Source organism: Rhinopithecus bieti, unplaced genomic scaffold (assembly GCF_001698545.2).
Source record: "Rhinopithecus bieti isolate Rb0 unplaced genomic scaffold, ASM169854v2 scaffold_24193, whole genome shotgun sequence".
NCBI classification, from domain to species: domain Eukaryota; kingdom Metazoa; phylum Chordata; class Mammalia; order Primates; family Cercopithecidae; genus Rhinopithecus; species Rhinopithecus bieti.
This window is the reverse complement of record NW_016811043.1, coordinates 128,247-151,603: the sequence shown is the minus strand read 5'-3', so window position 1 is coordinate 151,603 and position 23,357 is coordinate 128,247. Positions and strand designations below refer to the sequence as shown.

Here is a 23,357-nt window from a genome sequence, read left to right as displayed (position 1 = left end):
CATTGTCATTTGCTTCAAGAAACTTTCTGATTTCCAATTTAATTTCTCTACTGACTCAATGGTTATTCAGGAGCATGTTGTTTAATTTCCACGTATTTGTCTAGTTGCCAAAGTTTCTCTTGGTGTATATCTCTAGTTTTATTCCATTGTGACTGGAGAAGATATTTGATATGGTTTCAACTTTTGAAAATTTGTTGAGACTTTTTTGTGGCTTAACATAGGCTCTCTCCCGGAAAATGTTCCATATGTTTATGGAAAGAGTGTAGTATATTCTGTAGTGTTACATAGAATGCTCTGTAAATGTCTGTTAACTTTATTAGGTCTAAAATTTAAATCCAATGTTTCTTCTTGATTTCTGTGTAGATGATCTGTCTAATGCTGAGGGTTGGATGTTGAAGTCTCCACTATTATTATACTGGAGTCTATCTCTCTTATTAGATGTAGTAATTTTACAGGCTGCTCTTTGCTAGAAAAGAAAATGACTTTGGGGCTGCATTTCACTAAAAGGAAAACCTTACTGAGGACTTCCATACCCTCACTATCTGCCTAAATAATTTCTTCTTAACTTCTATATCACTGCCAGCCTCTGAGCCAGAATGAGGTGACACAGAGAGGCTGAGACTGTGCAGAACACATTTTGGCAAAGATAGCTGAGTGACAGTAGTGATGTCCAGTTTCCAGGAACAGCAGTGACATCTCTCCTGGCCTCAGTGTCCAGTGTCCAGCACCAGGGTGTCAGAGGTGTGAGCAGTGGCGTCTGTGCTCAGCAGTAGGGGCAATTTTTCCTAGGAGGGACCTGATCCAGGGTGGCCTGTGGATTCTGTTCCTGGATGTGTAGTTTCCAGCCTGCTTCTGTGGCCATCCCCACGATAAAATTAGCCCCCAATACCATGTATGCTACTGTTTGTGTAAATTAGAGAAATTTGGTTTCCATGGTTTGCTCCAAGAAGTGAGTGGGAAATGAGTCTGTGGGCGGGTGTCAGAGAGCCGCATTCAGAGGTGTTCCTTGTGCAAGAGCCACATCCTGAACTGTCTACCTGGCCTCTACCCCGTGGTGGAGAGAACAACAGGGAATGTCACATCTCATAACTGATGATACACATCCTCCCTTTTCTTCCTGTGAGAAAAATCCTCTTTTAAACTGGGTTTGAAAACCCACCCCACCCACCCACACTGGGCACTCTCTGATCTCTGATCTCAGTGGTTCCCAATCTGGCTGAGCAACAGGATTGCTGGTGGGAGCTTAGAAAATACTCAGGCCACTCCCCAGAAACCCAGTCTCAGAATATTATGCAGAAGACCAAGGAATCACTTATATAACAAGCCCTGTAGGCAAGGCTGATGCTCAGACATGTGGGATCCTGGTGTTTTTGATCTGGAGACCAGCAACATGAGCTCCAGCCTTGTCATAAATCCACAATCTCTTGTTTGACTCTGGAGTTCTTGGATCTCAGCACCACGTCCAGGTGATCCCTGTGCATATGGGAGTTCCTTGTCTAAGTGTTCCCTAGACTTGGGGTCAGAACTGTGCAGTCTGCTCTGGGTGTGCTCTGATCAGATCCCTTAGAACTGGAGGTCCAGGGATCAGTCCTTGTGCTCATTCTTTTCCATAGTCAACCACTCCCTTGGCGCTTCGTCCATGCTTGAGATTTTAAGTATCATTAATATAGTGTGACCTCCTAAATCTATTTCTCCAGCCTGCTCTATTTCTCCTTTCCCCTAAACTCTGGAGTTGTCTGTCCAAATTCCACCCCATCTCCCCCACCTGCATTCCTAGTAGACATCTCCACTGAGTGCCTGTGATGCTTCCTCCTCAGTATGCTCCTGCCAGAGTCTCCCCATCTCCACTGACAGCAGCTCCACCCTTCTACTCACTCTTTTTACAACTATGGTGTACTTGATTCATCTTTCTCACATCACAGATACAATCCATTGGCAAATGCTGTGAGTCCATCTTCAAATGCATCCAGAATCCCCTGACGTCCCACTCTTTCCCCTGCTCACACCCTAGTCAAGGTCACCGACATCTCCAGCCTGGAATACTGCACTCGCTTCCTACTGTTTTCCCTTCTGCTTCCCTGGTGCCTTGCCTCTCAGTTCTGTTCTCAGCACAGCAGTCAGAGATTCTTTTAAAAGAGAATTTGTGGCCAGGCTCGGTGGCTCAAGCCTGTATCCCAGCACTTTGGGAGGCCAACACGGGCAGATCACTTGAGGTTGGAAGTTTTGAGACCAGCCTGGCCAACATGGCGAAACCCTGACTCTACTAAAAATACAAAAATTAGCTGGGTGCCAGAGTGAGACTCCATCTCAAATACATACATACATACATTGCCTCCCTTTTACATGCATGTGCTTCAACCAGTTCTCTAGGAAGACATTCCAGACAGCTCTTTATCATTTGTTACTATGTTTATTTGACTGCAGAGCTTTCAAGATTTGTAACATTTTATTTTATATTTTAGTGTAAAATAATTCATGCTCACAATAGGAAATGAAACAATCAAAATATACATAAATATACTTTTAAATCTCTCCTGTCACTAAATCCAAACCCACTTTACTAAGGTGATTACTATTGTATCAGCATTCTCGCTGCGTGTCTACTTTCTTCACTTGCATGCAAACCATACTGAGTGTTTTTATCTGGTAGCTTTTGTTGAACTGCAATGACTGTAAATTTTACATGTAATTTAATCATTTGCCAGACAACTTCTGATATAACTTAAATAGTATAAAATCCACACATTCAAAATATACAATTCGGTGGTTTTTAGAATATTCACAGTTGTGCCTCCATTACCACAATCAATTACAGATCCTTTTATCTCCTCCCAGCCCTGCAGAAAAATCCGTATCCAAAGCCCAGGCCTAAGAAACTACCAACTTATGTTTTAGCTCTACAGATTTACCTATTCTGAACATTTTATGTAATGAAATTATACAACATGTGGCCGTTTGTGTCTGTCTTCTTTTACTTACTGGAACGTATTCAAAGTTTGAATGAGTCGTAGCTTGTATCAGTACTTAACATCTTTTTCATTGCTTAATTATATTCCATTGTATGGATATATCACAATTTATTTATTAGTTGGCAACATTTTGGTCCTTCTCATTTGGATTATGATGAATAATGCTGCTACTAACGTGGTATATAAGTTTTTATGTGAACTTATGTTTTCATTTCTCTTGGGTGTACTGTATACATAGGAGGGGATTGCTGGTTCATGTAATAACTTAATGTTCAACAATTTGAGCTACTGATAGCCTGCTTTCTAAAGGGGCTCTGTCTCTTAAATCCCCACCAGCAAAGTGTGAGTGTTCTAGTATCTCCACATTCTCATCAACACTATTACCTTTTTAATTATGGCCATTCTAGTGGGTGGGAAATAGTATCTCATTTTTGGGTTGATGGTCATTTCCCTGATGGTTAATGATGTTGAACATGTTTCTATGTGCTTATGAGCCTTTTGTATATTATTTGTCTTATTATTATTTTATTTATTGTTTATTATTATCTTATTATTACTAATATTATTATATTGAGTTACAACCATTCTTTATATATTCTAAATACAAGTCCTTTCCTTGCCAGATGTAAGATTTGCAAAACTTTTCTCCCATTCGATGAATTTCTTTTCACTTTCTTGGTGGTGTCCTTAGACTCACACATTTTTAATTTTGATGATGTTCGATTTATCTTTTATTTCCCCTTTTTGCTTGTGCCTTTGGTATCATTTAAGATCAGGTATTTTTACCTAATCCAAAGTCATGAAGATATATACCTATGTTTTCTTCTAAGAGTTTTCTAGTGTTAAGTCTCACATTTAGGTCTTTGATACACTTTGAGGTAATTTTTATATGTAGTGTGAAGTAGGGATCCAGCTTTATTCTTTTGCATATAGATAGCCTGTTGTCTCAGCACCACTTGACGAAAAGATAATTTCTTCCCCCACTGAATTATATTAGCACTGTTTTCAAAAACCAATTAACCATAGAAGTGAAGAGTATTGCTGGGCCCTCAATTTTGTTCTGACTTCATTCTTTTAATGCTGTTGTAAGTTGGATTTTAAATAACATTTGTATTAATGCATTGATACTCTATAGAAGCACATTCAATTTTTGTGTTTTGATCTTGTAGCCTACCAATGTGCTAAACTCATTTAGTATTAGTAGTTTAGTAGTTGCTAAACTCATTTAGTGTCCAGATAAAATATGCACACTGCTTAGATGTGCAGAGTTCAGGAAAACAGGCAGTGCTTGAGCGTCCGTGAAGAGCATTGGGACTGCATGGAGCACTCCCAAATTTGAGGTGATGACTACAGACTCCCGGTTGCAATAGACAGTAACAAACTCTGCTTCTTTGTATTCAAGAGATGTTCTGGACTCACACAGGGAAACTCGGGCTAGGGAATGAAAATAATTTTAAATGCAACAACTCAGACTAACAGATCCATAGTCTGGGAAAGTAAAACTTAGAAGCTTTGAGAGTTTAATTGTAATGCTGTTTTGACACAGGTCTTTTACAAATTGGAATTCTAATCATTCAGGGATTACCAATATTGTGCTACCTACTGTATTAATAAACAAAAAGGAAACTGGTCTCTATGAGAATCTCTATGTGGTGCCTTCAGACAAAACTTCACCAGGTTTAGAGAGAAAACCCCTGTCTCTACACCTCCATTCCCAGGGCGAGCTCACTCCACATGAAGTTCCCCGTGGTCAGTTTCCCTGTACAAAGGTCCAAGGGGAGAGGTAGGGAGTGGGAGGCAGGGAGTCCAGTTCAGGGTCGGGGATTCCAGGACGAGTAGGGAAGGGGAAGGGGCTGGGTGCAGCCTGGGGGTCTCTCCCTGGTTTCCACAGACAGATACTTACTTGTCCAGGAGTCAGGCAGACAGGGTGTCAAAGAGGCTTGGTGTAGGAAAAGAGGGATCAGGACGAAGTCCCAGGTCCTGGGCGTGGCTCTCAGGGTCTCGGGCCTTATCTGCATTGGGGAGGCGCAGAGTTGGGGATTCCCCACTCCCCTAGTTTCACTTCTCCCAACAGGTGTCGGGTCCTTCTTCCAGGATACTCGTCATGCGTCCCCAGTTCCCACTCAAATTGGGTGTCGGATGTTTAGAGAAGCCAATCAGCGTCGCCGCGGTCTCAGTTCTAAAGTCCCCAGGCACTCACCCGGACTCAGAGGCTCCTCAGACGCCGAGATGCGGGTCATGGCGCCCCAAACCCTCCTCCTGCTGCTCTCGGGGGCCCTGGCCCTGACCGACACCTGGGCCGGTGAGTGCGGGGTCGGGAGGGAAATGGCCTCTGCGGGGAGGAGCGAGGGGACCGCAGGCGGGGGCGCAGGACCTGGGGAGCCGCGCGGGGAGGAGGGTCGGGCGGGTCTCAGCCTCTCCTTGCCCCCAGGCTCGCACTCCTTGAGGTATTTCAGCGCCGGCACGTCCCGGCCTGGCCGCGGGGAGCCCCGCTTCATCTCCGTGTGTTACGTGGACGACACGCAGTTCGTGCGGTTCGACAGCGACGCCGCGAGTCCAAGGATGGAGCCGCGGGCGCCGTGGGTGGAGCAGGAGGGGCCGGAGTATTGGGAGGAGCAGACAGGGCTCGCCAAGGACTTTGCACAGACTTTCCGAGTGAGCCTGAGGAACCTGCGCGGCTACTACAACCAGAGCGAGGCCGGTGAGTGACCCCGGCCCAGGGCGCAGGTCACCACCCCTCCCCACCCCCCACGGACGGTCCGGGTATCCCCGAGTCTCCGGGTCCGAGATCCGCCCCGAGGCCGCGGGACCCGCCCAGACCCTCGACCGGGGAGAGCCCCAGGCGCCTTTACCCGGTTTCATTTTCAGTTGAGGCCAAAGTCCCCGCGGGGTGGTCGATGCGGGGCGGGGCTCGGTGGGCGGGGCTGACCGCGGCGGCGGGGCCAGGGTCTCACACCCTCCAGAGGATGTCTGGCTGCGATCTGGGGCCCGACCGGCACCTCCTCCGCGGGTATCACCAGATCGCCTACGATGGCAAGGATTACATCGCCCTGAACGGGGACCTGCGCTCCTGGACCGCGGCAGACACGGCGGCAGACACGGCGGCTCAGATCACCCAGCACAAGTGGGAGGCGGCCCGCGAGGCAGAGCAGTGGAGAGCCCACCTGGAGGGGACGTGCGTGGAGTGGCAGCGCAGACACCTGGAGAACGGGAAGGAGACACTGCAGCGCGGGTACCAGGGACAGTGGGGAGCCTTCCCCATCACCTCTAGATCGCCCGGGATGGCCTCCCATGAGGAGGGGAGGAAAATGGGATCAGCGCTAGAATGTCGCCCTCCCTTGAATGGAGAATGGCATGAGTTTCCCTGATTTCCTCTGAGGGCCCCCTCTGCTCTCTAGGACAATTAAGGGATGACCTCTCTGAGGACATGGAGGGGAAGACAGTCCCTGGAATACTGATCAGAGGTCCTCTTTGACCCCTGCAGCAACTTTGGGCACCGTGAATTTTTCTCTCGGACCTTGTTCTCTGCCTCACACTCAATGTGTTTGAAGGTCTGATTCCAGCTTTTCTGAGTCCCTCGGCCTCCACTCAGGTCAGGACCAGAAGTCCCTGTTCCTCCCTCAGAGACTAGAACTCTCCAAGGAATAGGAGATTATCCCAGATGCCTGTGTCCAGTCTGGTGTCTGGGTTCTGTGCTCCCTCCCCAACCCCAGGTGTCCTGTTCATTCTCAGGATGGTCACATGTGTGCTGCTGGGGTGTCCCATGAGAGATGCAAAGCCCCTGAATTTTCTGACTCTTCCCATCAGATCCCCCAAAGACACACATGACCCACCACCCCGTCTCTGACCATGAGGCCACCCTGAGGTGCTGGGTCCTGGGCTTCTATCCTGCGGAGATCACACTGACCTGGCAGGGGGATGGGGAGGACCAAACTCAGGACACCGAGCTTGTGAAGACCAGGCCAGCAGGAGATGGAACTTACCAGAAGTGGGGAGCTGTGGTGGTGCCTTCTGGAGAAGAGCAGAGATACACGTGCCATGTGCAGCATGAGGGGCTGCCGGAACCCCTCACCCTGAGATGGGGTAAGAAGGGGGATGAGGGGTCATGTCTCTTCTCAGGGGAAACAGGAGCCCTTCCGGAGCCCTTCAGCAGGGTCAGGGCCCCTCACCTTCCCCTCCTTTCCCAGAGCCATCTTCCCAGTCCACCATCCCCATCGTGGGGATTGTTGCTGGCCTGGCTGTCCTAGCAGTTGTGGTCACCGGAGCTGTGGTCGCTGCTGTGATGTGGAGGAGGAAGAGCTCAGGTAGGGAAGGGGTATGGGGTGGGGTCTGGGTTTTCTTGTCCCTCTGGGGGTTTCAAACCTCAGGTAGAAGTGTTCACTGCCTCATTTCTGGGAAGCAGCATCCACACAGGGGCTAACCCAGCCTGGAAGCCGGTGTGCCAGCACCTACTCTTTTGTGCAGCACATGTGACAATGAAGGATGGATATATCACCTTGATGGTTGTGCTGTTGGGGTCCTGATTCCAGCATTCACAAGTAAGGGGAAGGTCCCTGCTAAGGACAGACCTTAGGAGGGCAGTTGGTCCAGGACACACACCTGCTTTCCTCCTGTTTTCTGATCCTGCCCTGGGTCTGTAGTCATAGTTTTGGAAATTTCTTTTGGGTCCAAGACTAGGAGGTTCCTCTAAGATTCTCATGACCCTGCTTCCTCCCAGTCCCCTCACAGGACATTTTCTTGCTACAGGTGGAAAAGGAGGGAGCTACTCTCAGGCAGCGTGTAAGTGATGGGGGTGGGAGTGTGGAGGAGCTCACCCATCCTGTAATTCCTCCTGTCCCACGTCTCCTGCGGGCTCTGACCAGCTCCTGTTTTTGTTCTACCCCAGCCAGCGACAGTGCCCAGGGCTCTGATGTGTCTCTCACGGCTTGAAAAGGTGAGATTCTTGGGGTCTAGAGTCGGGGGCGGAGGAACAGAGGGGAAAGGCCTGCGTAATGGAGATTCTTTGATTGTGACGTTTCAAGTGTGTGGTGGGCTGTTCGGAGTGTCATCACTTACCATGACTGACCTGAATTTGTCCATGACTGTTGTTTTCTGTAGCGTGAGACAACTGTCTTGTGTGGGGCTGAGATGCAGGATTTCTTCACGCCTCCCTTTTGTGACTTCAGGAGACTCTGGCATCTTTTTCTGCAAAGGCATCTGAATGTGTCTGCGTCCCAGTTAGCATAATGTGAGGAGGTGGAGAAACAGCCCACCCCTGTGTCCACCGTGAGCCCTGTTCCCATGTTGACCTGTGTTTCCTCCCCAGTCATCTTTCCTGTTCCAGAGAGGTGGGGCTGGATGTCTCCATCTCAGTCTCAACTTTATGTGCACTGAGCTGCAACTTCTTACTTCCCTACTGAAAATAAGAATCTGAATATAAATTTGTTTTCTCAAATATCTGCTATGAGAGGTTGATGGATTAACTAAACAAGTAAACCCTAGAATTTGAGAGATCAAATAAAGACCTGAGAACCTTCCAGAATCCGCATGTTCTCTGTGCTGAGTCTGTTGCAGGTAAGTGTGGAGAAGGCTGTGAGGAGCCCAGTGTGGACTGGGCCTGTGCCTAGTTGCTGTTCAGTTCGTCATGGGCTTTATGTGGTCAGTCCTCAGCTGGGTCACCTTCACTGCTCCGTCGTCCTTGTCCCTTCAGTGGAAACTTGTCCAGCGGGAGCTGTGACCACAGAAACTCAGACATCACCGAGGGTGGCCCCTGCACACGGGGGTCTCTGTGCATTCTGAGACAAATTTTGAGAGCCATTCACCTCCTGCCCTGCTTCTAGAGCTTCTGTTCTGCTCTGCTCTCCTGCCCTCTCTCCCTGCCCTGGTTCTCGTGATCTTGGTGCTGAATCCAATCCCAACTCATGAATCTATAAAGCAGAGTCTAATTTAGACTTATGTTTGTCTGTGAAATTGGACCCATCATCAAGGACTGTTCTTTCCTGAAGAGAGAACCTGGTTGTGAGCTGCAGTGTGCTGGGGGGGTGGGCACCAAGGGAGTGATTGACTGTGGAAAAGAATGAGGGCAAGGACTGAACCCTGGATCTCCAGTTGTAAGGGATGTGATCAGAGCACACCCAGAGCAGACTGCACAGTTCTGACCCCAAGTCTATGGAACACTTAGACAAGGAACTCCCGTGTGTACAGGGATCACCTGGACGTGGTGCTGAGATCCAGGAAGTCTGGAGTCGAGCTACAGATTCTGTATTTATGACAAGGCTGGAGTTCATGTTACTGTTCTCCAGATTACACTTGGAGTATCACGAACACCGGGATCCCACATGTCTGAGCATCAGCCTCACCTCTAGAGCCTGTTATATAAACGATTCCTTGGTCTTGTGCATAAAACTCTGACACAGGGGTTCTGGGGAGTGGCCTGAGTTTTCTAAGCTCCCGCCAGCAATCCTGTTGCTCAGCCAGATTCAGAACCACTGAGATCAGAGAGTGGCCAGGGTGGGTGGATGGGGTGAGTTTTCAAACCCTGTTTAAAAGAGGATTTTTCTCACAGAAAGGAAAAGGAGGATGTGTATCATCAGTTATGAGATGCGACATTCCCTGTTGTTCTCTCCACCATGGGGTAGACGCCAGGTAGACAATTCAGGATGTGGCTCTCGCACAAGGAACACCTCTGAATGCTGCTCTCTGACACCCGGCCACAGACTCATTTCCCACTCACTTCTTGGAGCAAACCATGGAAAACAAATTCCTGTAATATACACATAAAGTCGTATATCTGGTATTGGGGGCTAGTTTTATTGTGGGGAAGGCCACAGAAGCAGGCTGGAATCTACACATCCAGGAACAGAATCCACAGCCCACCCTGGATCAGGTCCCTCCTAGGAACAACTGCCCCTGCTGCTGAGCATAGACGCCACTGCTCACACCTCTGACACCCTGGTGCTGGACACTGGACCCTGAGGCCAGGACAGATGTCACTGCTGCACCTGGAAATTGGACATCACTACTGCCACTCAGCCATCTTTACTAAAATGTTTTCTGCACAGTCCCAGCCTCTCTGTCACCTCATTCTGGCTCAGAGTCTGGCAGTGATATAGGAGATAAGAAGAAATTATTTAAACAGGTAGTGAGGGTACAGAAGGGTTTTAATGAAAAGCGGGCTCCAAATTATTTTCTTTTCTAACAAGGAGCAGCCTGTAATATCAAGCTTCAGACACAGACAAGTAAGCTGGAAGCTTGCACGGGTGAATGCCGGCAGCTGTGCGAATAGGAATCGGACACCTGGGACTGGGCATGATCACAATGGCGACTCTATCTTCCCTTCTCTTTGCCAGGCTCCTTCCTTACAGTAAGGAGCAGATAACATGGCACTGGCCAAGTGGCAAGCCCATTTGCATAATAGGATGAGGGTGGGGTGAACAGCCTTCCAGTTGCACTATGTAAATATCACACCTGGTCCAACCAACCTGTGGGCCCTACATAAATCAGACACCATCTCCTCAAGCCTGCCTGTAAAATCTGATGCACTCCCACTCCAGGCCGGAATTCCCTTCTGGGTGCCCCTCTCTCTCACAAGAAGAGAGCTGTTCCCCTTTGTCTTTCTTTTGCCTATTCAACCCTTTGCTACTAAACTCACTCCTCATATGTCAGTGTCCTTCATCTTCTTGGCATGAGATGACAAACCCTTAGTATTTACCTGAGACAATGACACCTCTTCAGCAGGTGGTCATCGGACTGGTGGAGCTTAAGACTCATGTCCATGATCAACTGCAGGGCGACTGGAGGGTTGTCCTCTTCCAAGGAGGGAGGTACTGTCTGTCTTCTCTCAACATTTCGCATGTTGTAAACCAAAAATAAACATCAAAGCCACCCTCTCCTAACAGTCTCAATTGACACCCTCAGCCAGGGTGCTCAAAAGTTAACCTGAAAGACTGGCTGAGGCCACTATGGGAAGCAGGTGTTGAACATGCCTCATTATGCCCTCTTCCCTTTTGGAATTCAGGAAAAGCTGACCAGCATTTACCACCAACACAGACCTTCAATCTGATCAGAAACATTTACAATCTATTCTCTCTGAAGTCTGGCACCTGGAGGTGTCATCTGCATGAGAAAATTTGGGACTCCACAACCTCTTATCATAACCCAGACGTTCCTTTCTATTGATAGTAACTCAACCAACTGCCAATCAGAAAAATTAAAAATCTAATTATAACCCAGAAGCACTACCCCACAACCCTTGCTTGCTTCAAATTGTCCCAACTGTCTGGATCGAAACAATGTATAGCTTATTGATGTCTCATATGTTCCTAAAATGTATAAAACCAACCTGTGCCCCAACCACCTTGATCACACGTTCTCAGGGTCTATTGAGGACTGCGTCATGGGCTGTGGTCCCTCATTTTTGGCTCAGAATTAATCTCTTCAAATATGTTATCGAGTTTGAGTCTTTTCATTGACAGTGTGGAATTCTGGTGTAGTAAGAGGGTTCAAGTGCTGGAGTGTGAGGGGTGGGAAAAAGTGACAAATTTTAATTATTGGAGCAGTGATCCAGGAAGAGAACTTTACCTGGTACCTGGTAGGCACGCAGAGTGGCTGAATGAGCCAAGACTAATAAATAACATATTTCCACCCATTCCCTTGAGGATAGATTATTACATCAAGTTTTTGTCTATCCCAGTTAATAGTCTAGATTACTGGAGTGGCATTGTGTGATGATGAAATGATTATTCAAACATCTTTCCTCAGCATTGTCCCTTACTAGGATTAAAACACCCAGGTTTGTAAGACCTCAGAGGTTCTGGGTCCACACCGATGTTTTATGTTAATATCTATATTTTCTTGTGTGTGGAAATATTTCTGAGGAGAGAATCTCTAACATTTATTAGTTTTTATATGACACCCTCAAAGGCCTAAAAAATCCTAACTTCTAGGTTAGAGGTAGGACCACTCCACGTCTGGACAATGAACAGCTGGTAGTAACCTGTGTTTAATAGATTAGGGACGTGAAGTAAATGCTTACATTTGGTTTATCTTTTCCTCTGGGACCAAAAAGATAGAGGTGTACTTGCTTACTCTTACTGTAAGTTTCTCTCTGTGGGATAGTGATGGGGTTTTCCTCCACCCAAACTTCTGATTTTCCAACAGCAGCTGGGAGCCCTAGAGTTCGACTCCATTCTGACACTAACTACCTGGAGTTCACCTCGGTCTCCACAGGTTTAAGGGCTCAGTCCCACAAGACTGTCCTCACTTCAGATGCAAGTCACAAGTATTGGGTGCCAGGTTACCTGCACTTCTGTCTATCATGGCTGCAAAGTCAGGGGTCTCTCACCTCCCAAGGTTTGAGAATTCTTAAACTAACTCAAAGAACTCAGGACGTTGCTATAGTCATGTAAACCAAAAAACGTCTGAGACAGGTCTCGGTCAATTTAGAAGTTTATTTTGCCGAGCTGAAGATGCACCTTGGAAACAGAGACACAAATCATTGTAGCATCTGTGGTCCATGCTTTTTCCTAACAGGGTTTTGAGGACTGCAATATTTATAGGGGAAAGAGCAGCCAGGAGAGGAAAAAAACAGTCAACTATGCATTCATCTCGTGCTCAGTACATCTGCATTTTACATAAGATAAAGTAAACGTTGGGTAGAAAAGTCACCGGGTGGGTGAAGGGATGATGTCTAGTCTTGTCTTTGTCCTGTACCTGTGAAGAAAAGCTGTTAATTTACACTGTCAGGGGGAAATTCAACAAAACTCCGTTTTAGAGTAAAGATGTTGGGGCCCACAAGGAATTATCTTGTGAGCAGTTTGTGAGGGAGGCCACCTGGGGAGATATGGGGTCTTCTATCTTCGCAGTTATTTGTTTAGGAACAAAAGAAAGGCAGTTTTTCCATCATTCAGTCTCCAAACTTAACTTTTTCCTTTGGTATAGTGAATTTGGAGTCCTGAAATTTTACTTTCCTTTCACACTCAGTATTGCAGTTTTTTTATTTTTATAGCGTAAATCCCCACCTTTTTGGCACCTGAGACCAGTTTCATGGAAGACAGTTTTTCCATGGACCAGTGGAGGTGGCAGAAGGCAGAAGGAAATGGTTTTGGATGAAACTGCTGCACCTCAGATGACCAGGCATTAGTGTTTCATAAGGAGCATGCAACCTACATCTCTCACATGCAGAGCTCACAATAGGGTTCGTGCTTCTATGAGAATCTAATTCAGCCACTGATCTGACAGGAGGCGGGACTCTGGTGGTCATGCTCATGCTCTCTCGCCCATTGATCACCTCCTGCTGTGCGATCTGGTTCCTACCAGGCCAAAAACTTGTACCAGTCCACAGCCCGGGGGTTAGGGACCCCTGGTTTAAATTATGCCACTATAGCAGAACACTTGAGACTGGATAACTTATAACAAACAGAAATTTGTTTCATTCATGGTGTCAAGGATGGGAATTCCCAGATCAAGGGACTGTATCTGGTAGAAAACAAAAGGGCAAGAGAGGGTGAGAGGTAGAGGGAAAAGGAGGTCAAACTGACAGCCTCAGGTCCTTTTATGTTGAGCCCTAATGCATTAATGAAGGCAGAGCTCTGATGGTCCAATCACCTCTCAAAGGTCCCATTTCTTAAAAATGTTGCACTCGGGAAGAAATATCCAACAGATGCTTTTTTGGGGAAGCATTCAAACCACAGCAGTTATAAAGGATACAAATGAGCAGCCAGATGAAGAGGTGCACAGGGTGAGGTCTGGAAGGGTTCTGAGCACAGGAGCCTCTGTCCCCATATAGATGGAGTTTACCACCTTCCCAGCATGTGGACACATGGATGTGCTCACCAGTTGGGAAGCTCATGCAACCTCATTACAATCTCTAGAGGTTTCTATGTAAATTTCATTGTGCAGGCAAGATTAATTAAATCACTGGACATTGTGTGACTGAACTCAACCTCAAGCCTCTCTTTCCTTCCCAGACTTTAGGGATGGGGCTAAAAGTTCCAATCCTCTAATCGCAACTTCGTGTTTCTGACAACCAGCTCCCATCCTGAAGCTATCTAGGAGCCCCTCACCCCACAGTCATCTCATTGCCATATTGAAGTCATGTTTATCACTGAGGAGGCTGCATATGTTCTAGAACCCGGTTGTCAGGAAACAGGGACAAAGACCATATATTTTTATTGGACCACAGATCACACCCTGGTTTTGACCACATTGTCTCTTTTTATAATATTTATTATTTTATTTTAGAGTTAATCTTTTGCTCTGTTGCCCAGGGTAGAATGCAGTGGCACAATCATAGCTCACTGTAACCTCGAATTCCTGGACTCAAGTGATCCTTCTGCCTCAGCCTCCTGAGTAGATAGCATTACAGGTGCACACCACCATCCCAACTAATTTTTAAATATTTTATAGGAATGGGTCTCACTATTTTGCAGAGGCTGGTCTCAAATCATGACCTTAAACGATGTTCCTACCATTGCCTCCCAAACTGATGGAATTACAAGCATGAGCCACGTGCCTGGCCAATCACAGATCTCCTACACCAGAAGAATCATAACAGTGAAAAGATCCTGGCACATTACCAGAATCCTCTTTGGTCATTAACAATTATCCCAGTGCAGTCCAAAAATAGGAATAGTCTCAGCAACATATGGCTGCACCCTTTCAGGCATCTGGTGAAATCGAGCTAAGAGACAATACTCTCTCTTACTTATACCTCTTTCGAGTAGTTCATGTAACATTGGATTTTCCTCATTACATAACCCATGTGTTCATTCATTTACCCTCAGCTACTATTTCTCCTTCTCTTCATTTATACTAAACATTTACAACTTCGGAAGGAACACTAGGCTCTGCTGCTGTGCTGGCTTAGACTGCAGGGACCAATACTGTTCTAGCAATTGTCTCGCATCATCCATTCCAGTTCATAGAGGGTAGCGTTATGCAGGTAGAGAACTGGGTGGCTATCTGACCCCAGGCAATACAGCTGCATTCAGTGTTAGCCCCAACTTTGCCAGACGCAGTGAAGGCAAAACCTACTTCTCCAGGCCCTTAGGAATTATTACATAAAGGACATAAAATATATTTACAGTTTCTTGCTTAGGAATAATTCCTGTTTTTGGACTCTATTTGCATCCCTAGTCCTGGGACCACTGTATCAGGGATGAGAAAAGCAAGTTGAGGTGAATTACAGTCATCATTCCAGTGTCCTCCCACCAGGGGAAGGAATATATGTAGATCACACCAGCACCTTTCCCTGATCCACCAGGAAAAGAGAGGGTACTCTCATGTCAAGTGTGAGCACACTCATGAAGGTGTATAAGCCCACCCTTCGTGCTTGTTTCCCCACTCTTGCTTTATATACCCAATGTTTCAATTGGCTATTTTAATTTTCTATGGAACTCTTCCTTTGAGGAAGGTGTCTCTCTGACCATTGTTGGACATTTTGAGCCGGTGCATTTTCCGGTGTAAAGAAATGTGACTCAGTGGTCCACATGGTTGCAGTACCTCCCATTCAAGTTCTTTGTAGCACTCCGAGCATTTGCATCTGAGATAAAGGAGGAACCTCTCTTAGAAGCCTGCCAGGGCCTCTGACCTGGAAATAAAGAAAAGCTTTCAGTTCCTTCAAGAGAAATTCCAGGCACCTAGCCAGCCCTAAAAAGCAAGTGAGTGACCTTATGAACAAGAAGGTAATGATAGCTTAAAACAATAGCCAAGGAAGTTAGAGTAACAGGATGTTTGATTCTCTACAGAAACTAAAAACATCTTAACATACGTCCCTGAGTTGTTTTTCAGAAACACAGGATCCCACCTAATAGATCCACTGACAGGGAGACCTTATAAAGGGGAAACTGAGGACTGAACTCTGACCGCCGTTCTTTGTTCTAAATTTCTTCCTGAGGGGACTGGAGAGAGTCAAGGCCACAGGCCAGGCCTGAACATTCCTCCTACTCCCCCAATTGTGTAAGGAAGCTGTGTAAGGAAGCTTTGCTTCCTTATCTGTCACAAATCAGAGAATCTTTAAATCTACCTAAGACCTGTAAGCTTCCTCAACAGGATTTTCCACCTTTTAAGGCCGAAGCAGTGTATCACTTCTATGCATTGATTTATGATGTTGCCTGTAACTCTGCTTTCCTGAAATTTGCCCCTGCCTTTGAAAATCCTTGTTTGTGAGCCATCAAAAAGATTGGGAGGTAAGCGTGAGTTGCCCGATTCTCCTTGTTTGGCGCCCTGCACATAAATGCCCTCCTTTCTCCCACTACAGTCTCAGTGTGGATGTTTGCTTTTATTGCAACATCCCAGGTGAGTGGACCCCAGTTTAGTTTGGTAACACACGTACCACCAGCTGAACAAAGCCCACTCCAGGGTGAGGATCTATTCCTGTCAAGACCCATTTGCTGCTTCCTGGGGCTAATGGTTTCAGTCTAACTTGCCAGCTATGTATTTTCAAGGTCTTCTCATAAAAGAATCTACCACATAGCCATATGCTCTCTCTTTTTTTTTTTTTGTTCAAGAAAGCCCTTCTTATGTGTATTTTGTGCCTGTGATGTGTGGAATGCAAGAGGAATATGTCTTGATTCCACCTATCTCTGCATTGCTAAGGCCCCAATGTCTACTTATTTCACGGACTCAGGCGATCACCACAAGCAAACATGGATTTTTTGTTGTTGTTGCTTTTGAGATGTGGTCTTGATATGTTTCCCACTTTATGAATTGCTCATATTTCCTGTCCCTTCGCTATTGATAAACAATTGTGTTGTATCCAGATTTTACAAGTCGTGCTGCTATGAATAATATTTGCATATATTTTGGCACACACATACAAGCATTTCTACTGGTTGATAACTAAAAGTGCTATTGCTGGGTCATAGGTGAGTAGATGCTTGGCTTAGTCTCTGGTTAACAAATTTCTAGTAGTAAACAAACAGTAGAGGAGCGTGAATCTCTTACTTAGAAATTATTCGGATAATAATTAAGGAAGGAATGAGAGACCGAGACTATAATAACTCTTTTGCAAACCATCATGAGTTAACGAATTTAACCATTGAACAGCAATGGCAATTAACAACACAATAAAACAAAAAACTAATGTCAGGTTCTTCCTCTTGATGGAAGAACACATTACAGTACCATCAAACAAGTACAAGTGACAAAGAAACCAAGCCTGAATATAAGCTAGCCTCCATAGCCAATTACCAATTTAGAGGCAATACAGATAATAAAAATACATATTAAACAATGGCTTGGGGAGCAATCAGCAAACTGCACACTATGGGAAGCTCTACCATACAATATAAATTCAAGAAAGAATCTATAGAATAACAGAACAAAAGCATATTTCTAAAGGTAAAACTAAATTATAATTTTGGATGATAAAAATATAAAATAGAACAAAGAAGTGATGATCATGAAAGTCAGGATGTATTTTCATTTGGGGGAGGAAAGAGTTTATTGCTGAGCTGGGGCAAATGATGGGGCTTCTGGTTTGCTCCACAAACGTCTATCCCTGGTGGTTAATGGGTGTTCACTTTTTATTCAAGGACACAAATTTTAGACCGTTTCTTTTTCCTTCTGGAGTCCTACATTTTATTTTATGACACAAAGATTAAGGAAAAAATAATTTATAGAGTATGGTTACTGTTTTGCACAGAGCCCCCTCCCCATCTTCCCTCTGAGCACCCAGAACAACCAGCAGACCTAGGACCCCCAGCAGGGGTGACCTCACTTCTAGGTGTGTGTGCAGCTCACATCAGCAGAGGCAAATGCAGGTCTACTCCTTGACTCTTGGAAAAGCCTGATAGGACACAGCTGAGGGGAAGCCTTCCCCGCCGTCTGCAGGCTCTTGGCCATCAGTGTAGAGGGAGCGGGTCCTCACCTCTCCCACAGGCACCTTCACAGCCACAGCCTCCTCTCTGCATGGGGAGTTCATGGCCCTTCCCTTGAACACGGTGACATGGATCTCGCCAAAGGTGGAGATGACACCATTCCTCCCCCCACCATCTTTTGCTATAGAGCAGCTGGAGGATGTTCCACCCACACACAGGACAGGGAGCTGACAACCAAGGAGGGGAGGAGCAATCCTCCAGCTTTCTCTACTTGTAATAAGTTCTCCCCATTGACATAATCTTGTTCATAGTCTCAAAATTATTTAAACTGCTACTATATCTTTAGTGGCATATTTATCTATCATAATGTTATTTTATTCTTAATTACCATTCCCTGTTTTATTTCTCCGTCCAAAATAAAACAGCTGCTTTTGGTTGGCTGGACCCTCAGCAGTGGCAGCTGCCAGGTCAGCCTTGGTGAGTGGTGGCTCAATTGCTGTGCCCATGCAGTGTCCATCGCAGCCCCCACGGCCACTTTGTGCAGGGACTCCATGAGCAAGCCCTGTGCGCTTCTCTTGCTTTACAGGAAACTTGACTCAGGCTGGTGTCCAGTGAAGAAATCCCAGGTGCATGGAAAGGAGAGGAGGGTCTCAGGGCTGTGAGTGATCTGCAAAGGGAAGCGTATGACCACCAGGTGGCGCTGCTGCGCTGCCCCTTCTCCCAGGAGGTGAATGCTCAGGAGGAGCTTTGAGGTGGAGAGAGAGGTGTCATTGCTCATCCTCCAGGTTCAGAGTAAAAACCTTCCGGTCAATCTTGGCCGCGCGTTCTTGTGTAGCGAGCGGACTCGGAGGTGCTCACCGCTGCTGTCATGGTTCGTTTGCTAAACTGCATCGTCGCTGTGTCCCAGAACATGGGCATTAGCAAGAACGGGGACCTGCCCTGGCCGCCGCTCAGGAATGAATTCAGGTATTTCCAGAGAATGACACAGACTCTTCACTAGAAGGTAAACAGAATCTGCTGTTACGTGTAGGAAGATCCGGTTCTCCATTCCTGAGAAGAATCGACCTTTAAAGGATAGAATTAATTTAGTTCTCAGCAGAGAACTCAAGGAACCTCCACAAGGAGCTCATTCTCTTGCCAGAAGTCTGGATGATATCTTAAAACTTACTGAACAACCAGAATTAGCAAATAAAGTAGAGATGATTTGGATAGTTGGTGGCAGTTCTGTTTATAAGGAAGCCATGAATCACCCAAACCATCTTAAACTATTTGTGACAAGGATCATGCGGGACTTTGAAAGTGACACAGTTTTTCCAGAAATTGATTTGGAAAAATATAAACTTCTGCCAGAATACCCAGGTGTTCTCTCTGATGTCCAGGAGCAGAAAGACGTTAAGTTCAAATTTGAAGTATATGAGAAGAATGATTAATATGAAGGTGTTTTCTGGTTTATTTTAAGTTGTTTCCCCTCCCTCTGGAAAAAATTATGTATTTTACACGAGAAGAAAAGACTTTTGTTGACTTTGGATCTATGAATAATTATTTCTAAGCAACATGCTTTTATCCCACACTAGTCTTGAATATATTAGATACCATTTATGAAACATTCTTGCTGTAACTAAGTGCCTCTCCAAGACCCCAACTGAGTCCCCACACCTGCTACAGTGAGCTGCCATTCCACACCCATCGCACATGGGACTCTGGCCAGTCCTTGACATTGTCGGGCTTTTCAAATGTCGGTAGTATTTATTAAAGATGAAGATGCACATACCCTCCAACTGAGCAGTTTCACTAGTGGAAAATACTGAAATCTTCCTACGTGTATATCTAGAGGTTTGTAGACAAATGTTGCAGCCTTGTTTGTAACAGTGGAAAATTGAAAACAACCTGGAAGTCCAGTGATGGGAAAATGAATATATTTCTGTCTTTTGGGGAACCCAAAGCAGGTTCCAAGACTGAAATTTCAGTGAAAGCAGTTTATTTCCTAGGTCTTACCAGAAATCATCAATTGAGGTATGGAGAAATGAAACTCAGAAGGTAAGAAAAGCAGTTTAAAGTCAGTGAGCAGGTTCTCATCGGTATCAAGCTCCGTACTGCTGAGATACAGGGAAACGGAGGGGAGAAAGCTGGAGTATTGATCCTCCACTCCTTGGTTGTCAGCTCCCTGTGCTGTGTGTGGGTGGAACGTACTCCAGCTGCCCTATAGCAAGTCCCAGGTGTTTGCAGTAAGAAGCTGCTGGCATGCCTGGGAACAGTGAATGGCAAACACTTAAAGCTATTCCATGTTTAAGTATATAACCTCTTCATATCTTTTTTTTTTTTTGGAAGAGTTTCACTCTTGTTACCCAGACAGAGTGGAATGGCGCGACCTCAGCTCACTGCAACCTCCGACTTCCCGGGTTCAAGCGATTCTCCTGCCTCAGGCTCCCAAGTAGCTGGGACTACAGGCGCGTACCACGACACCCAGCTAATTTTGTGGTTTTGGTGGAGACGAAGTTTCACCATGTTGGTTAGGCTGGTCTTGAACTCGTGACCTCAAGTGATACGCCCGCCTCAGCCTCCCAAAGTGCTGGGATTACAGGCGTGAGCCACCGCACCTAGCAGACCTTTATTCTTTTTATGTAGTAAAAAGTATAAAGCCACATATGGTTTATTTGAAATATTTTATGATTTAAAAAAATACAGAAGCAGGAAAACCAATTCTAAGTTAAAGTGAGAGATCGTGGTAGTTTGAACCAGAAGGTTGCCTGTAGTAAGACACTGTGATTTAAGATATATTTTAAGGTTGGAAGTAGCAGGATATTCTGGTGGAGTTTGACTTTGGTTTTGGGCCTATTGAGTTTGAGATGCCTTTGAGAAATGAAGGAAGAAGAGAGAGAGTAAAAGAAAAACTGGCCAGGCACAGTGGCTCACGCCTGTAACACATTGGCTCAGCATTTTGGGAGGCAGAGACAGGCAGATCCCTTGAGACCAGCTTGGGCAACATGGTGAAGCCCCGTCTCTACAAAAAATACAAAAGTTAGCTGGGCACTGTGGTGCCCACCTGTAGTCCCATCTGCTCAGGGGCTGAGGTGGATGAATTGAGCCTGCGCGGTCACGGCTGCAGGGAGTTGTGATTGTGCCACTGCACTCCAGCCTGGGTGACAGAAGAGACCCTGCCTCGAAAAAGAAGCTGAAAACAATGGAAGCATGCCTTCAGAATTCTAGAAAGAAAGTTATTTTCAACAGATAAATCTATATTCAGCCAAATAATCAAGGGTGAAGGTAAAATCATACATTTTTAGGCAAGCAAAGACTCAGGGGTTACCTCCATGGACCCTTTCTTGGGAAACTATTGGAGAAAATACTCCCGCAAAGTGAAGGAGGAGACAAACCAGAGAATGACACGGATCCAGCAAATAGGATCCAACACAGGAAATATTCCAGCTATGGAGCTGGCTTAAAAAAAAAAAAACAAAAAACGATAAAAATATTAATAGGTTAGGTGGGTGGAATGGCTCATGTCTGCAGTCCCAGCTACTCAGGAAGCTAAAAGCAAGAGGTTGGCTTGAGTCCAACATTTCCAGACCAGCCTGGCCACCACAGTGAGGTCCCTTCTCTTAAAAATAATAATAGGTTATTGCCAGATTTGGGGCATTTGGAGAGAAGTTCATTGAAGATAAAGCAAAAGTGAAAAAAACAAGAGGGAAGGCTGGTTAGGCAATCATTAATTTCAGGGCAGAAGGAAGTACAGGATAGGAAGTAAGAGCACATTACGCTGTTTTTCTCAACAATGAGCAATATGTACATAGTGATAATGATGCGGTGGCTGCTTAGCCCCTAACTCTGGTAACTACTTTGGGACAATACGGGAGGAAAAGTAAAGATAGTGATGGTGTAAGAGCTAAATCCTCATCTGTCATTCAAGAAATCACTATAAAATGTATAAAATAATCAAGAAATGACTAAGTTATTATGTGAGGAGAAAGAAGACATTGCTAAAAGAGTTAAAAGTCATTGCTTTGAAAGATTAGGAGGGATGGGGCAGGGAACTGTTAGGATGCATTGTAAACAGAAGAGGCTTTTAAAAATTACATGTATTAATATATGCACCCACTTGAAAACTGAAAAAAATAATAATTTGGAAAACCCATGAAGGCAGCTACCAGAAGGAAAAGCTGAGAGAATGAAAAGTGCTTGCTTGTCTCTGGAGAGAATAAATGGAAGGACTGTTGCTTTCATTGTAAGACTTTTAGAGCCATTTGATTTTACTTAACCATTTTCATCTATTTCTTTAATAAAACAACTCTATCATAATAAAAAGTTACATTCATTCATAGAAAACAAACAAACAAACAAAAACCCTTCGTGCCCAGCCCATCTCATTCTCGGAGGGTGTGAGGGATGAGGGCAGAGGGAAGGGCTGGGGAAGCAGGAGGTGAGGACAAGGAGCAGGGGAAAGGACTCCAAAGCAGTGGAGGACCTAGCAGGGGGTTCTCTGCATTCGGAGTTTCTGTACTGGGCAGTGTGGTAGTTACACGACTATAAATAATTACCAAAATTCACCAAAAAGCGCATCTAAAAGTGGTGAATTTTATTACACATAAATGCCCTAAAAGCAAAAAAAAAAAAAAAAAAAAAAAAAAAAAAAAAAAAAAAAAAAAAAAAAAAAAAAAAAAAAACCGGGGGGGAGGCAAAAATAAAGACATTTTTAGATCATCAAAGCCATAGAATTCATTTCCTAGGGATCCTGTACTATATTTAATTTTAAAGGAAGTTCTTCAGGGTGAAGGGAAATGATACTAGATGGTGACCCGGATACACAGAAAGGAACAATTAACAACAGGAATGATGCACACACACGTGTCACATTCACACTCATTTTCTTAATTTCCTGAAGACATATGGCTGCTTGTCTAAAACAAAAAGTATTACACTGTATCATTGAGTTTATAATATAGATTGACGTAATATATAAAACAGTAATAGCATAATGGTAGGTTAAATGAAACTACACTGTTACAAGTATCCTTTATTTTGCCAGATGTAGTTTAATAGAACCTGAACTTCACTGTGAGAAGTCAAGAAATTGGGTTTCCATTCTTACAACAATAAAAAACTAGTGTAAAGAAATATAGCTAAAAGCCACTAGCAGAATTAAAACTATAAACTAAAAACTGTTTATTTGACACATAAGAAAGTAGCAAAGGAGGAACAGAAACAAAAAGATATGAGACAAATTGAAAACATTTAGCAAAATTGTAGACCAAAATCCAACCATTGTAAGTGAAGAAATGACACGACCTTGCTCACTTTAGCAGGACCGCTGAGCACTGTGGGGAGAACACACATGGGCAGGAGGTGAGGGACCGTGTTAGTGCCACAATTCAGGAGTGACAGGGTAGCGGGGACTAAGGGGAAGGGGGGGTGTGAGGGATGAGAGGGGCAGAGAGAATGGCTGGAGAAGCAGGAGGTGAGGAAAAGGAGAGAGGAAAGAATTCTAAAGCAGTGGAAGAGCCTAGCAGGGGGTTCTTTGCATTCAGTATTCAATACATTTTGTTGGACTCCCTAAAACTAATTGGCTCCTTATGATAAAAAAAAAAAGAGTTAC

General features: G+C 45.2%; 2 pseudogenes across 1 annotated transcript; both read left to right on the top strand.

Moving 5' to 3' along the window:
• The first annotated feature begins 5,032 nt into the window (after window positions 1-5,032).
• On the top strand, window positions 5,033-8,389 carry LOC108543101 (HLA class I histocompatibility antigen, B-15 alpha chain-like; annotated as a pseudogene). Its single transcript, XR_001889461.1, has 8 exons — window positions 5,033-5,271; window positions 5,401-5,670; window positions 5,916-6,200; window positions 6,774-7,052; window positions 7,157-7,273; window positions 7,716-7,748; window positions 7,855-7,902; window positions 8,067-8,389. The product of XR_001889461.1 is annotated as an HLA class I histocompatibility antigen, B-15 alpha chain-like (transcript).
• Window positions 8,390-18,635: 10,246 nt separating this feature from the next.
• Window positions 18,636-19,197, top strand: LOC108543098 (dihydrofolate reductase-like; annotated as a pseudogene).
• Window positions 19,198-23,357: the final 4,160 nt, after the last annotated feature.